This window comes from Erpetoichthys calabaricus, chromosome 3 (genome assembly GCF_900747795.2).
Source record: "Erpetoichthys calabaricus chromosome 3, fErpCal1.3, whole genome shotgun sequence".
NCBI lineage: Eukaryota > Metazoa > Chordata > Cladistia > Polypteriformes > Polypteridae > Erpetoichthys > Erpetoichthys calabaricus.
In genome coordinates this window covers 304,237,972-304,243,191 of record NC_041396.2, presented here as the reverse complement: position 1 = coordinate 304,243,191, position 5,220 = coordinate 304,237,972, and positions in this window count along the sequence as shown.

Below are 5,220 nucleotides of genomic sequence, written 5' to 3'. Positions count from 1 at the left end.
TTGGTGTGCTGCTCTCTCGTGGCGCCCTCTGCAGGACACGACATGATGTCTGGGCAAACTCAATGTGCCGCTGTGGGTTCCTGTTGAATGGCTCCCTTTAAAGGTCACCGTGTTTTTGCACCGTGTGCTCCCTAATGCGTCATTGTTGTCACTATCTTCAGGAAAGGTCACAAATCAGAGTGTGGTGGTCAGTGACCTGAAGTGGCTCCCTCTACAGGTCAGCTTTTATTTTTGACTAGCAAAAATGTATGGTTAGTGGCTCCCTCTATAGGCCATGTTGGTTCTACCTCAGCACTCTTTCGTTTTCAGTGGCTCCCTCTACAGGTCAGCTTGGTTTTATACCAGTGTGTGTATATATATATTTATATATATATATATATATATATATATATATATATATATATATATATATATATATATATATAGTGAAGTATAAGGGGGGGCCACTGAGCACCAAACCCTAAACACAAACACACAAAACAGTCCCAGGTTCATATCAAAGGGGTTTTATTATACAAATGCCTTTTGTATAACAATTATATACGCTGTCTCTTTTTCTTTCTCACTCTCCAAGAGCGTAGCCCACTGGCCCCCTGACTCTGACTCCTCAAATTAAGGCAGTGGGCTTTCTTTTAAAGTTGACCCAGGAACTGCTTCTGCTCTCCTCTCCAAGTTCTCCAGGAATACTTCTAGGACATGTGGGAAGTCCTCCCCTCGCAGTGCCCTCTGGTGGTTTCCAAAGACCCCAACAGGGTTGTGTTTCTGGACTCCATTTCCCATGCAACCTTGCAGGAGTCCTAATCAGGTTTAGATCCGATGCGCACTGCCACCTGCCGTGTGGGGGAATGACCTGCTCCTGGTAAGCCCATTCTCCTGGACCTTCCATTATGGCCTCCTGGTTGGGTATGAAATCTTCTGTTATCCCATCCAGGATGCCTGTCCTTCATTCTGGGCACCCACATTATACATATTGTAGCAGGACAAAAATATGATTGCAGGACATAAAAAGATGCTTGGGGTGCCGACTGGGCAATAAACTCAAAAACAGAAAACAATAGAAAGTTAACCACTTTGCTGTGCATCTATCTATCTATCTATTTATTATATAGTGCCTTTCATATCTATCTATCTATCTATCTATCTATCTATCTATCTATCTATCTATCTATCTATCTATCTATCTATCTATCTATCTATCTATCTATTATATAGTGCCTTTCATATCTATCTATCTACAGTGCAACCAGAGAGTATTCACAGCACATCACTTTTTCCACCTTTTGTTATGTTACAGTGGGCGGCACGGTGGCGCAATGGTAGCACTGCTGCCTCGCAGTAAGGAGACCTGGGTTCATTTCCCGGGTCCTCCCTGCATGGAGTTTGCATGTTCTCCCTGTGTCTGCGTGGGTTTCCTCCCACTATTCAAAGTGCGTGCTTGGTGTGTGTGTGTGTGTGTGTCCTGCGGTGGGTTGGCACCCTGCCCGGGATTGGTTCCTGCCTTGCGCCCTGTGTTGGCTGGGATTGGCTCCAGCAGACCCCCGTGACCCTGTGTTAGGAAATAACGGGTTGGATAATGGATGGATGGATATTATGTTACAGCCTTATTCCAAAATGGATTAAATTCATTTTTTTCCTCAGAATTCTACACACAACACCCCATAATGACAACGTGAAAAAAGTTTACTTGAGGTTTTTGCAAATTTATTAAAAATAAAATAATTGAGAAAGCACATGTACATAAGTATTCACAGCCTTTGCTCAATACTTTGTCGATGCCCCTTTGGCAGCAATTCCACCCTCAAGTCTTGTTGAATATGATGCCACCAGCTTGGCACACCTATCCTTGGCCAGTTTCGCCCATTCCTCTTTGCAGCACCTCTCAAGCTCCATCAGGTTGGATGGGAAGCGTCAGTGCACAGCCATTTTAAGATCTCTCCAGAGATGTTCAATCAGATTCAAGTCTGGGCTCTGCTTGGGCCACTCAAGGACATTCGTAGAGTTGTCCTGAATCCACTCCTTTGATATCTTGGTTGTGTGCTTAGGGTCGTTGTCCTGCTGAAAGATGAACCGTCGCCCCAGTCTGAGGTCAAGAGCGCTCTGGAGCAGGTTTTCATCCAGGATGTCTCTGTACATTGCTGCAGTCATCTTTCCCTTTATCCTGACTAGTCTCCCAGTCCCCACGGCATGATGCTGCCACCACCATGCTTCACTGTAGGGATGGTATTGGCCTGGTGATGAGCGGTGCCTGGTTTCCTCCAAACGTGATGCCTGGCATTCACACCAAAGAGTTCAATCTTTGTCTCATCAGACCAGAGAATTTTCTTTCCCATGGTCTCAGAGTCCTTCAGGTGCCTTTTGGCAAACTCCAGGTGGGCTGCCATGTGCCTTTTACTAAGGAGTGGCTTCCGTCTGGCCACTCTACCATACAGGCCTGATTGGTGGATTGCTGCAGAGATGGTTGTCCTTCTGGAAGGTTCTCCTCTCTCCACAGAGGACCTCTGGAGCTCTGACAGAGTGACCTTTGGGTTCTTGGTCACCTCCCTGACTAAGGCCCTTCTCCCCCGATCGCTCAGTTTAGATGGCCAGCCAGCTCTAGGAAGAGTCCTGGTGGTTTTGAACTTCTTCCATTTACGGATGATGGAGGCCACTGTGCTCATTGGGACCTTCAAAGCAGCAGAAATGTTTCTGTAACCTTCCCCAGATTTGTGCCTCGAGACAATCCTGTCTCAGAGGTCTACAGACAATTCCTTTGACTTCATGCTTGGTTTGTGCTCTGACATGAACTGTCACCTGTGGGACCTTCTATAGACAGGTGTGTGCCTTTCCAAATCATGTCCAGTCAACTGAATTTACCACAGGTGGACTCCAATGAAGCTGCAGAAACATCTCAAGGATGATCAGGGGAAACAGGATGGACCTGAGCTCAATTTGGAGCTTCATGGCAAAGTCTGTGAATACTTATGTACATGTGCTTTCTCAATGTTATTATTTTTAATAAATTTGCAAAAACCTCAAGTAAACGTTTTTCACGTTGTCATTATGGGGTGTCGTGTGTAGAATTCTGAGGAAAAAAATGAATTGAATCCATTTTGGAATAAGGCTGTAACGTAACAAAATGTGGAAAAAGTGATGCGCTGGGAATACTTTCTGGATGCACTGTATCTATTATATAGTGCCTTTCACATCTATCTATCTATCAATCTATCTATTTATTATATAGTGCCTTTCACATTATCTATCTATCTATCTATTATATAGTGCCTTTCATAGCTATCTATCTATCTATTTATTATATAGTGCCTTTCATATCTATCTATCTATCTATCTATTATATAGTGCCTTTCATATCTATCTATCTATCTATTTATTATATAGTGCCTTTCACATTATCTATCTATCTATCTATCTATCTATCTATCTATCTATCTATCTATCTATCTATCTATCTATCTATCTATCTATGTCATGTTTCAGCCAGCATGTTGCCCTCTGGCTGGGGTTCAAAGTGTCATTTCTTTTTGGTTTTTCTTTATTTTATGCCAGTCATTTGCATTCATGTTTATTTTATTTCTTATGCACATCTTTCTATGTTGGAAAAGGGGAGGGCTTTAGTTATGTCCCCTGTGCTCTTTGGGCCGTCCCACAAGGGGCGGGGCCACCTGCCCATCACCGCCCCTCCGCCCTATCTAAGTGAGCGCCTCTTGTTTTCCCTGGCAGTTCATTGAACTGTTGGACTGTGGAGTTCCTGTGAGCCTCTGGGTCTTTGCTGTTGCCTTCTGATTTCCTGGACATCGAGCCTGTGCTGCGTTTCTCGACTTTGGATGTTTGTACTGGGACCGTGTAACTGATTTTTCGAACCCCTGCCCCTTTCTTGACTTCGATTTTTTTTGGATGTTGTATTGGGACTCTGTTTTCTGTGTTTACTCCTTCCTCTCAGGCAACTCTTTGTAGTCTTCGGAGCTCTGTGCCTGAATGGGTTTCTTTGTGAAAGTAACCCTCTTATTTTTCTCAAGATTTGTCCTAAGCTCTTTGGGAGTCTAGTCGGGGTATTTTGATGGTGTTTTTCCCCCTCTAGTGGGCAACTTTAGAAGTATTTCTGCAGCTGTGCTTTTTGAACTCAGCCACTTCAATACAATATGTTAACCCAGGCTCCCTCTAGAGGCCACTTTTGTTTCAACAGCCCTGAGAAAAACTATTTGCCCCCTTTCTCGTTTCCTGTTTTTGCTTATTCACAACACTTGATTGTTTCCGATCTCCAATCAAATATCGTAGAGTACAACAGACTGGCTGAGTGCACACAATACCCATTTTTCAGCAATCATTGAATTTATTGAAGGAAAAATGTTCACCAACACCTACAATATATCTCTGTGTGAATAAATAATTACCCCCTTAGTCATGCAATCAACCAATGAATCAAATGTAAATGACAGCAGCTTAAATGAGCCTCGACACACCCAAGCTTGATGGCTGCCAGCCCTGTTGAATCGAAACATCACTTCAACTTGATGGCCTCAGAAGGACTCAACAAACATCTCACTGTTGGTATGATGTTGGTTTCTTGACACACTTGTCCTGAATGATTCGAGTCGCCCCTACGACTATAGACAAAACCAGCCATGTGTGAGGGGCAGGGCCGTCTTAACAGCATTATAGACCCCCCTGGTCAAATCAGTGCACTGGGACCCCTACCTAAAACAATCACTCAGCAAGTCACAAAATACATAGATTAGCATGGGGCCCCTATGCTCATGGGGACAAATGCCCAGCATGCCCATACAATAAGATGACCCTGGTGAGGGGTGAGTTGTGGTCTCACTGGACTGAGCCACCCGGGGTGTCAGACTACACGACTGTTCGGATTTCATGGGTGCGCACCGCTGTCTAACTCGCTGAGATTAAAACTAAATGAAAAGCGCTGGAAAATCCGTCTAATGTGACAACAACTACATATGATCCACAGCGCTGAGTACTTTATGCACGTGGGCCATTTCATCGTGTCTTAATTAAAAACATAACAACCAAATCATTGATGGCTTTTCACGATGGCACCCAATTGTTAGCACAAGTTCGTGCCACTCGGGACGGAGCGGGGAGGGGCGTGGCTTCAATTTGCCACCCTCCAACATATCTGTGCGGTCCGCACATTTTTGGGGGCGGCATTATTGGCAAAAACGGCTCAGTACAAATCATGTGTAAGCAGCAGGGTTCAGGAAAATA